The sequence below is a fragment of the Pseudochaenichthys georgianus genome, chromosome 19 (genome assembly GCF_902827115.2).
Source record: "Pseudochaenichthys georgianus chromosome 19, fPseGeo1.2, whole genome shotgun sequence".
In the NCBI taxonomy this organism is placed as follows: Eukaryota; Metazoa; Chordata; class Actinopteri; order Perciformes; family Channichthyidae; genus Pseudochaenichthys; species Pseudochaenichthys georgianus.
In genome coordinates this window covers 27,443,617-27,456,157 of record NC_047521.1, presented here as the reverse complement: position 1 = coordinate 27,456,157, position 12,541 = coordinate 27,443,617, and positions in this window count along the sequence as shown.

The following is a 12,541-nucleotide window of genomic DNA, read 5'->3' as shown; positions in this document are numbered from 1 at the left end:
GTTTCAAAGGACCGTCTGTCTGATGTTGCTTTTCCACGAGTGGAATCGCAGCTGGAGTCCATGTTTTCAGAGCGAAGAAGGAGAAGCTAAACTCAGAGGGGGGGGGGGGGGGGGGGGGGGGGGGGGGGTAGAGGTGGAAAGATGCTTCCGATTGAAGAATGTAAGTAATTAACCCCTCTTCCTCTCAAAACAAAATCACTCCTGCAGCATGTGTGGGGGCCATTGATCTTGTGTGTGTGTGTGTGTGTGTGTGTGTGTGTGTGTGTGTGTGCAGCCACATATATGCATGTTCCTCTACACGAGGCATTGGTCACACACTAACACATTAGTACAGTTATTGGCAGTGGTGTAAGAAATACTCAGATCTTGTACTTAAGTAAAATAAGCAATACTACATTTTAGTTTTGAGTAAGTACTTCGTTACAAGTACAAGTCCTGCATTCAACATTTTACTTAAGTGAAAGTACAATAGTATTAGCATCAGAAAATACTTAAAGTACCAAAAGTGAAGCTACTATTAAAGAGAGTTACTGCTATACTACTTTTAATAACTTTAGTAAACTGCTGCTGGATATCTTTAACAAGTTTATTTAATGATTGATTTTGACTTAGTTTTAGTTAATCTAATCCTAAAGAGTAAGAAAAGTAAGTAATGAAGTGGAGTATATACTGGCTAAATGTACTTCAGTTATCAAAGTACTCGTTATGCAGACCGGACCTTTAATACTGTGTATATCAGCAGTATATCTGCATCTGATGTGTTTTGGTATGTAAACATTTAACTAGTAACAGTGATAACATAAATGTAGTGGAGTAAAACGTACTTAAATCCAGCGTAGTAGAAGTATAAAGTAGCATGAAATATAAATACTTTGTTAAAGTATCTCGAAACGGGATGGAAGTACAGTACTTGAGTACATGTACTTCATTGCCTTGGTTGTTAGTCATGTGAAGACCCAGTTAAGAGTAACACACACACCCACACACACGCGCACACACACACACACACACACACACACACACACACACACACACACACAACAACAGGCTGCGACACCTCCTAATTGGGATGGATGGATTTCATTATGAAGCATCAAGAGAGAGCGAGAAGAGTGATGGAGGGAGGGAAAGAACACACGACGTGCCACAATAACAAACATGAAACACGTCTCACACACACACACACACACACACACACACACACACACACACACACACACACACACACACACACACACACACACACACACACACACACACACACACGCTGTCAGACACAAGTCCCAGAATGACGTACATATGTTCACAACATGGCCTTTAGTTGCCTCTGAGCGATTTATCTCACTTTCAAATGCTCCTCGGGCCCTCCGGGGTCGACCAATGAGCAACAGTAACTCTTTGAACCCCCCCCCCCCCCCTCACCCTCACCCCTCCCTTGTCACCTCGCTAATGGCGCCTCCTCCCCTCGCCACAAATCCTCCCTGCCTTTACGCTGACTCACCGCACTAATGACTCGGACAAAGCTGCGCGGACGCTCATCAAAGGCTCGTGTGTCTCCATTCGGTCACCATTAAAGTGTTAAGTAGATTACTTTCTCTTTTAAAATAATATTTGTCTCGAGCCCGTTTCAGTGGTTCTGAATGAAGGGACGTGCGATGCCAAGCCACATGCACACATGAGAAAACGACAGACAAACACTATGACAATGTTATTTCTGTGCTCGGTTAGTGTTAATGGCACATTTATGGCGTTGTGAGTGAGGTCCTTTATTATTTTTTGGGATGAAATAGATCAGTGTTATCCTTGTGGTGGATTACACTTGCCCTTCGAATGCAAACCGTATGCAGGGAAAGAGCAAATCAAGTGATTTATTCTGCCGTTCAGTTCGGGCCACATGCAGCAAAGCCTTCTTCACAGTCTCAAAGGTCCTTTCTGTTGGGAGAAATGCTAAGGAACCGCCACATACTGTACGTCATGTTGTACAGCCATTACAGTATAGCAAATAGTAGAATTCATTTTCGGAGTTAAACATAACATTTTATATGCAAATCGTTTTAATTCATATGTCATGCTTTTACAGTATGTGTTGTGGGTCAATGTTTCCACACAGTGCAGATCAGGAGCCTATAATTAAACCCTACATCACTAATTAATCAAGCAGGCCTTCACAGCAGCTACATGATAAAAGCTAATTAACATGCATGTGGTTTAGCCTTTTACTGTATGCATAATAGAGCTGCACGATATCCCTATAATAGAATCAGGTGTTACGTGCAAGGATTTTGCTTTGGTGCATAATGGTGCATACATAAACAAAGTAAAAGGAATTTAATTGTACAAAAAAACTATTTTATTTTATGCGGATCCAAGCGGCCGAGATGGGTTTCTCCGCACGGTGGCTGGTGTCTCCCTTAGGGATAAGGTGAGAAGTTCGGCCATCAGGGAGGGACTCGGAGTTGAGCCGCTCCTCCTTCGCGTCGAAAGGAGCCAGTTGAGGTGGTTCGGGCACCTAGTTAGGATGCCACCTGGGCGCCTCCCTAGGGAGGTGTTCCAGGCACGTCCAGCTGGGAAGAGACCGAGGGGTAGACCTAGGACCAGGTGGAGGGATTATATCTCTTCGTTGGCCTGGGAGCGCCTTGGGACCCCCCAGTCAGAGCTGGTTGATGAGGGGGAAGGGACGTTTGGGGCTCTCAGCTGGAACTGATACCCTGAGACCCGACCACGGAGAAGAGGAGAAGATGGATGGATGGATGGAAAAAACTATTTTATAACTTTTCAACAAAAAAACAAAAATCTGAAATATTTGCAAGACATTTACAAAAATAAGTTCATTAGAATATGACAATTTACTCTGAAAAATAACATACTGTAAACTAGTTTTGGTTTTCTGATCTACAACCTCCACAAGTACGTTTAGCGACTAGCTGGGGAACATAGCGAACCTTCTAGCGTCTTAAAAGCAACTGTTTGTTTGCAGGAATATTTTTAATTACATGATAAAAAGCCACGTTGTTTTTTTACAGCCTCTTCCTGCTGACAACATGTGGCTAAATAATCTCTTAATGAAAGTTAAAAGCATCTCAGTATTAGCCAAATCTCTTCAGGGGACTACATAGTGCATAGTGACATTTATATTATAAGCAGATTGTCAATTTAAATGTATTTTCCTATATTCTATAAAAGGGGGAAGTTGTAAAGGAAATAGTTTGTTTATTAGAGTTGTTAATGAAAGTAAATGTCAAAAGACCTCCGCATCCCAAATAAACTAAATCCTTCTCGGTGAGCTGGTAGAAGAAAGGACACGGAGAGCCTTCAGCATTATCTATTGAATGTGTGTGTAATGATGGGGAGGTAGTACATAGTAGAGGTGTGTGTGCAGGAACAGGACGTGTGTGTGGCAAGTAAGTAGCATAAAGCATAGATTGGTCATAAGAGCAAAGACTTAGGTCTGTAAACACACACACACACACACACACACACACACACACACACACACACACGCTGGGATTAGACTCACGGCAGTTGGATCCGGCTCAGGCTTGTTTATTGTGAGATGTTGGAGTGCGATAAGTCGGAGTGGGACGTCCTCTGCAGTGGATTAACTCTCTCCTGCCACTTTTATTTTGTAGGGGAAGTTTAAAGAAATGTGCTCCACACTTATACACAAAAGTGATTTGCGTGCTAAAGTTTTAAAGGGGACCTATTATGCTTTTTGGGGTCTTCCCTGAAGTGTGTTATTATTTTGCATGATAATAGTCTGCAAAGGCGAACATCCCAAACTCTTTTGTTCACTTCCGTAACATCACTACGTCACACCCACGCTTCTATTAGCTAGCGCTCCAACACATTGTACAAGATAGGCTAAGGGGCGGGACATATCTAAGCGGTTGGTTGACCAATCACAACAGAGCTGGCCAGCTAACCAATCAGAGCAGACTGGGCTCTGGTTTCAGACAGAGGGTGAAAAGAGGCACAGGCAGTATGAGAACTATAAAGAGCTTTTAGAACATTAAAGCATGGAGACATGTAGAGACACTACATACTGATATACACCTGAACATCAGCAGGAGAGGACTCTTTAAAGTAGAGACACTACATACTGATATACACCTGAACATCAGCAGGAGAGGACTCTTTAAAGTAGAGACACTACATACTGATATACACCTGAACATCAGCAGGAGAGGACTCTTTAAAGTAGAGACACTACATACTGATATACACCTGAACATCAGCAGGAGATGACTCTTTAAAGTAGAGACACTACATACTGATATACACCTGAACATCAGCAGGAGAGGACTCTTTAAAGTACAGACACTACATACTGATATGCACCTGAACATCAGCAGGAGAGGACTCTTTAAAGTACAGACACTACATACTGATATGCACCTGCACATCAGCAGGAGAGGACTCTTTAAAGTAGAGACACTACATACTGATATACACCTGAACATCAGCAGGAGAGGACTCTTTAAAGTAGAGACACTACATGCTGATATACACCTGAACCTCAGCAGGAGAGGACTCTTTAAAGTAGAGACACTACATACTGATATACACCTGAACATCAGCAGGAGAGGACTCTTTAAAGTAGAGACACTACATACTGATATACACCTGAACATCAGCAGGAGAGGACTCTTTAAAGTAGAGACACTACATACTGATATACACCTGAACATCAGCAGGAGAGGACTCTTTAAAGTAGAGACACTACATACTGATATACACCTGAACATCAGCAGGAGAGGACTCTTTAAAGTAGAGACACTACATACTGATATACACCTGAACATCAGCAGGAGAGGACTCTTTAAAGTAGAGACACTACATACTGATATACACCTGAACATCAGCAGGAGAGGACTCTTTAAAGTAGAGACACTACATACTGATATACACCTGAACATCAGCAGGAGAGGACTCTTTAAAGTAGAGACACTACATACTGATATACACCTGAACATCAGCAGGAGAGGACTCTTTAAAGTAGAGACACTACATACTGATATACACCTGAACATCAGCAGGAGAGGACTCTTTAAAGTAGAGACACTACATACTGATATACACCTGAACATCAGCAGGAGAGGACTCTTTAAAGTAGAGACACTACATACTGATATACACCTGAACATCAGCAGGAGAGGACTCTTTAAAGTAGAGACACTACATACTGATATACACCTGAACATCAGCAGGAGAGGACTCTTTAAAGTAGAGACACTACATACTGATATACACCTGAACATCAGCAGGAGAGGACTCTTTAAAGTAGAGACACTACATACTGATATACACCTGAACATCAGCAGGAGAGGACTCTTTAAAGTAGAGACACTACATACTGATATACATCCGAACATTTGAAAAATAGGGCCAGAAGCTTCATGACAAACATTCAAGTATCTGTTCCCAGTGTAGAGTTCAGTTATTGGATGACTGCCACAAAGGAATCCCAGTTCATCTGGTTTTACTACATTCTTTTCGCACATTGGACTCCATCACATTGAGACACACCAGGTCACCTGAAGCGCTGTGCATCAAGATAAGAACGTTTACTTAACACTTTCTAATGGGTGGTTATCTGTATAATATATCTGTGGGAGAATCTGTCGTGGGAACAATTCGTTTGGGAGAATTCAGGGGCACTTTTAACACTACAGTTTAATATCAACTAATGACAAACTGAATAGTTAATAATGATGCTGCCATATTTATTATTTAAACCTCTGTTTGGAAATATGGGATATTTAATCGAAGTATACTGTTGTGTTGAAATGTACTGAACTCGGGAAGCAACCATCATTGATTAACAGAACATTGTTGTGTACTTCCAAACATGAACATCCAGCTTAGTTGTACTTTTTTCCTTTGTCTGCATTGCTCAACAACTAAAATGTGTGTGTGTGTGTGTGTGTGTGTGTGTGTGTGTGTGTGTGTGTGTGTGTGTGTGTGTGTGTGTGTGTGTGTGTGTGTGTGTGTGTGGTCTAGCATTACTATACTTGTGGGGACCTAAATCTGTTTACATAGTCACATGTGGGGACTGGCTTCCCTTATGGGGACAAAATGGAGGTCTCCATAAGGGGGATCATTAATTTTAGGGTGAAGACTTGGTTAGGGTAAGGGTTAGGCATGTGTTGGTTAAGGTTAAGGTTAAGGTTAGGATAAGTCTCCAGGAAATGCATGTAAGTCAATGTAATGTCCCCTGAAGTGATGTATACATGGTGTGTGTGTGTGCGTGTGTGTGTGTGTGTGTGTGTGTGTGTGTGTGTGTGTGTGTGTGTGTGTGTGTGTGTGTGTGTGCGTGCGTGCGTGTGTGTGTGTGTGTAGCGCAGACTTTAAGGCTGTGATTTGTACAGACAAGCTCAGATCATATCATTATTACACACCGAGCACCAGGCTGCACACACACACACACACACACACACACACACACACACACACACACACACACACACACACACACACACACACACACACACACACACACACACACACACACACACACACACACACACACACACACACACACACACTCTCTACATTGCATTAGATGTATTTAGACCCATGTGATATGATTTTAAGGGAGCACTAAGAAATGTTATTCATTTTAATTTAATTTAATTTGTAATTGTATCGGCCAGAGGTCTCAAGTTTTAAGTTTGCAACTGAAATACAAGACCTGGTTAGACACCCAGTAGCCCTCATTGTATTCTCTGGCAAATAAAAAAAATATTTAATAAATATTTAACTCAAGTTTTTGCATTTGAACAAAAATATAAATTGTTATTTGGAGTAAAACCAGGCGTACATTTGGCCAGATAATCTAATTCATTAAGATTTAAAGATTGTTATACACTCATCAATTTTTTTTGAAGATACCTTTCCGTCAGCAACTCCAACGTTTTAATAGTTTGTCGATACAATTATCCCAAACCAATTTGAATATTTAGCTGCAGAAATGTCTTTGCTATTTTATCCTTTTGAAAATCAAGTGAATTATTCCAAACTGAAATGCAATATCTTGTTGTTGCATCTCCCAGTGTTCCTAGATAACCCATGCTCTCACAAATGCAAGGGAAACAACATGGGTTTCATGCTTTTCCTCAAACTTGTTTGGTTGTATTTCTGTAAAGAAGATCTGAAAGCACTTATACGATTCATGTGGCCTGTGTCGCTGCCAACGATGTCCCTGCAGCAGCGTCTTCTGCTATATTTTCTCTTTTAATGAAGAAACGTCTCTCAGTTATTTTGATGTGTGTGTAATCATGTGAGCTGACCTCATATTTCAACCAATACAAATCTCTTGACTGTAGTATTTGTCAGCTGTGTTTAGTAGGACACATATGTTACATCGGTAAACAAGGCAGGGAAATGGGAATAGCGTGTGTACACTCAATTATGTGTAGGTTTATTTGTATATAGAATTACAAAGTAGATGTAATAATGCTTGGAAATCTTAGGACAGTTACAGTGCAGAGAGGGGTCATGGCTGTGTGGTTGAGGAAGAGGAACTGTCTTCATCTCTTCACGCTTTGAAGTAAACCATCTGCTACAGTGGCATTTTCGTTTCGCAAGAAGTAACGTGAGTCGGTGATGAGGTTCAGGTCATTTCCCACCATGGAGGTTCCTTTCCCTTTCTTCTGACCCACAGCTCATCTCTCTCTGATCTCCGTATGCCTTGGCAAAATCCTCAAAGCTTCCCCTGGCACATAGCTGCTATCTCCTCTTGTTCCTGGGATGAAAAGGAAAGAGCTTTCACCCAGGGAGCATCCTGGGAAAGCTCTGGAAATGCCCCTCCTCTCGTTTCTTGTCTTTTGAAGTTCTCACTTCCTGTACACAGCGTACGGCAGGTCGGAGAGGAGATATAAGACAATGTAGAAATGCTGGTCAATGGGCTCTTTCATTCAGGGCATACACATACAGCAATGTTTTTACATCTTGTACCAAAGGATGTTGGAATATTGCAAAATAAGCTCTGTATAAAACACCAATTATTATACTTACCTGTTTTGTTCAGCAGGATAATCTTCACATATTAACACCACTTTATGATTTTCAAAGTAAAAGCTAATGTTGGGCTATAAAGGAGCCACAGCACGGTCACATGACTTCACGTCACCACCGCTAAGCTAAAGGCGGCTAATGTTGGGCTATAAAGGAACCACAGCACGGTCACATGACTTCACGTCACCACCGCTAAGCTAAAGGCGGCTAATGTTGGGCTATAAAGGAACTACAGCACGGTCACATGACTTCACGTCTCCACCGCTAAGCTAAAGGCGGCTAATGTTGGGCTATAAAGCAACTACAGCACGGTCACATGACTTCACGTCACCACCGCTAAGCTAAAGGCGGCTAATGTTGGGCTATAAAGGAACCACAGCACGGTCACATGACTTCACGTCACCACCGCTAAGCTAAAGGCGGCTAATGTTGGGCTATAAAGGAACTACAGCACGGTCACATGACTTCACGTCACCACCGCTAAGCTAAAGGCGGCTACTGTTGGGCTATAAAGGAACTACAGCACGGTCACATGATTTCACGTTACCACCGCTAAGCTAAAGGTGGCTAATGTTGGGCTACAAAGGAACTACAGCACGGTCACATGACTTCACGTCACCACCGCTAAGCTAAAGGCGGCTAATGTTGTGCTACAAAGGAACTACAGCAAGGTCACATGACTTCACGTCACCACCGCTAAGCTAAAGGCGGCTAATGTTGGACTATAAAGGAACTACAGCACGGTCACATGACTTCACGTCACCACCGCTAAGCTAAAGGAGGCTAATGTTGGGCTATAAAGGAACGACAGCACGGTCACATGACTTCACGTCACCACCACTAAGCTAAAGGAGGCTAATGTTGGGCTGTAAAGGAACTACAGCACGGTCACATGACTTCACGTCACCACCGCTAAGCTAAAGGCGGCTAATGTTGGGCTATAAAGGAACTACAGCACGGTCACATGACTTCACGTCACCACCGCTAAGCTAAAGGCGGCTAATGTTGGGCGTGACAACGCGTTTGCACTGACGTATTTTATGTTGTAGAACAAAAGGTTGAAATCTCTGCAGCTTGCGTTAACCACAGACTTCTAACTACAAACACATTAAAAAAAAGTATTGCCTTTGAGACTGGTGTGTAAAAGCTGACTCATTTCCTGGTTTTAGGACTCTACACTGTCTCTGTGTGGAAGTTTTGTTATGAACCTGTGATGTTTGAGTGTGTTTGTGTGCCTTGTCTCTAAAGTGTGTATTCCAGCTAATATCAGCTGCAATGTCAGCTGTTTAGGTATTGTGTGTATGAAGGCAAAGATCAGTCACAGGTGGATTGACACACACACACACACACACACACACACACACACACCACAACACACACACACACACACACACACACACACACACACACAACACACACACACACACAACACACACACACACACACACATACCATGTATACATCACTTCAGGGGACATTACATTGACTTACATGCATTTCCTGGAGACTTATCCTAACCTTAACCCTAACCAACACATGCCTAACCCCTACCCTTAACCTTACCCTTACCCTGACCCTTTAAGTCTTCACCCTAACATGAATGATCCCCCTCATGGGGACCTCCAATTTGTCCCCATAAGGGAAGCCAGTCCCCACACGTGACTATGTAAACAGATGTAGGTCCCCACAAGTATAGTAATGCTAGACCACAGACACACACACACACACACACGCACACGCACACACACACACACACACACACACCACACACACACACGCACAGGCACACACACTTCAGTCCAAGATATCAGACTCACCTCCTACAGATAGTTGTCAAGGACAGTAGCCAAGGCTAGACAGATATTCTTCTTCCATTCAACATGCACAGCAGTATCAAAGCTGATATAATAGCCTGTATTGTTACACGAAAGCAGCCAGATGCACTGCATGTCTGCATATAATAACTGGACGAGTCAAGACCCCCCCAAGGCTGTTTCCAAAAGCGATAAGATATTGTGTGTACCCGTCACTTTGGATATTTATTTTAAGCAGTCGAGAGTATGTCTTTTAAAACTTGTTTGTACCTAAATGACCACTTTGTTTACACACACCGCACATGGGTTCTTAAACACATATGAGCCTATAAACACTTAGGCACCCCGCTTATCCTGGCATTGTTTACATTGGCTCTGTGAAGATCTGCAGAACCAGCGAGTGCCTACCCTGTGAAGTCATATGGACGTTTAGATTACACACCCCCATGGGCTCACCAACAGCCAATATCACACACAGTTTGAGATGTGGGATTGGACTTCCTCACTCTTTTAGGCTTTTGTGTGTTCGATAAAGCCAGTGGAGAATAAAAAAAAGAGGAGGGATTGCTAACCCTTACTCTTTGGGGAAAGCACAGTTTGCACAGCATCAGCCCCTTTAGCATATTGGATAAAGTAGTCTTAGATAATCATGTAAGAATCATTGGTAACACTTTATATTAAAGTACACTTATTCACCATCAACTATTTGTTAATTAACATAATAATAATAATACATGTGTTATATACACATAGTGCCATGTCTCGTAAACTTATCATGAAAGTGTATTCTTTATATTAGTTGTGGCATGTCCCTTTGTTCTGTGCCCTCTGTCTTATTGTGAAAAGTAATTCTCCCTCTCGTTTCAGAACTCTCCCCGCCCCTATGTGTCTGCTGTGTTCGTGATTGGTTTCCCCGCCCTGATTGTTTCCACCTGTTCCCCTCACCTTGTGTATATATTGTGTTAGTCCCCACCGGTCCAGTGCCAGTTCGTTTCTTATTCATGACCACGTTCAAGCCTGCTCCATGGTCGTATCCCGTTTTATCATGCTCACGATTATTGCATTTAGTTTTTCCTCGGAAGAGTGATTTTGTGTTTCTTGGTTTTGTAACGGCCCGTCCACACTACAGCGTCGACAGCGTCGGAAGCGTCGGAAGCGTCGACAACTCCAATCTGCCCATTCACTTTGAATGGGGTGACGTCACGTTGCCTCGCTTTTTCACCGAACTGAATTGTGGGTAGCAGAGCGGTCCGTCTCCGCCGTCTCCGCCGTCTACCCAGAAGTTGAACAATGTTCAACTTCTGACGCCCGAGACGCCGGAGTAGCCAGCGCCAGCCAATCAAATCCCGTTTCGGAAAATCTGACAGCTCAAGCCAATCAAACCGCGTCTAAGCTGAGAGAGATATCCCGCCGTTCATTTCTATATTTCAAAAAAAGTTGGAGGAGAAACTAATTATCGCCGTAGCAAATCACCCGGTTTTGTATGACCAGACCCTCTTCACCTACCGGGATACAAACCGGAGGAACCAGGCATGGAGGGAGGAGCAGAGACAGTGGGTGAAACTGGTAGGTTTTCGCCTGTTTGGGGAGTTTATATATATATATATATTGCTCCCATACAATCCCCGGGGGTTTTTGCTTGTATGTCGGGGGCGGGAGATTCATGTGATTGGTTGTTGGTCGTGTTGCTTGAATAAAATCCCCAAGCTACAGACACGCCCAGCTCCAAGCTTTTTTTGAAGCTGTAGTGTGGACGCTCCAATACTGTGTAAATTCCAGTAAAGTCTTTATTTTTGAAAACCACCCGAAAACCACGAGTTGTGCATTTGAGTTCATGCATCTGAGTTCACCCCTTGACACATAGCGCTTTTCCTGGTGCTCAAAGCGCTTTACAAGCAAGTAAAGAAGATACATAACAACATGCATATTAGAGTCAAACTACGTGCTTGTTTGTTATGAACTGAAGACTTCACTTTAAAATAGGGAACATATTCTGAGTGAGAAATACCTAATTTCAAGTTATTTTGACACAATTAACACTTTAGTTTCATGTCTTGTTACATAAGAATAGAATATATTTGTTTAGTGTTATTATGGGAGCAGGGGCGGTTCTAGGGGGGGGGGGGGGCAGGGGAGGCCAGTGCCCCCCTAACACTGACCTCTGGCCCCCCTAAAAATGAGAAGTGAAAAAAAGGAAAAATGTAGGATTTATTACACGATTTATTGAATGACGGAATAGACGGAACTAACGTTACTCGTCATTCTAGTCGGACCCATTAGAGCGGTGCACTCACTTTCACTGTCCGGCTGAAGCGCGCGAAAAACAAACACTTTTCATCTCGGATCATCAGAGGCTGTTGCATCCAAGAAAGCTACGTTCGAGAGACGACCACAATAATTGAAGGTGAGTTAAACTATTGTATAGAATATGTTTTCCTATAAGTGTAGATGTAAAGTAGAGTGTAACTGTTCATTGCCTTTATTTTTATATAAATATAATATGGTGTTAGTGCAAAAATGGCACTATAACTTAAGCTGAAGCTAACAGTGATAACTATATATCTGAAATAAATAAGTGTCCTGAAACAAATACCAATAACTGGATTGCATTGTTTTCTTATGCACAATTTCTTCATACTGTCTAGTTCTCTTTTTCGTCCTGAATTTATTGTGCCCCCCTCAGAAAATAACTGGCCCCCAGTGGCCCCCCA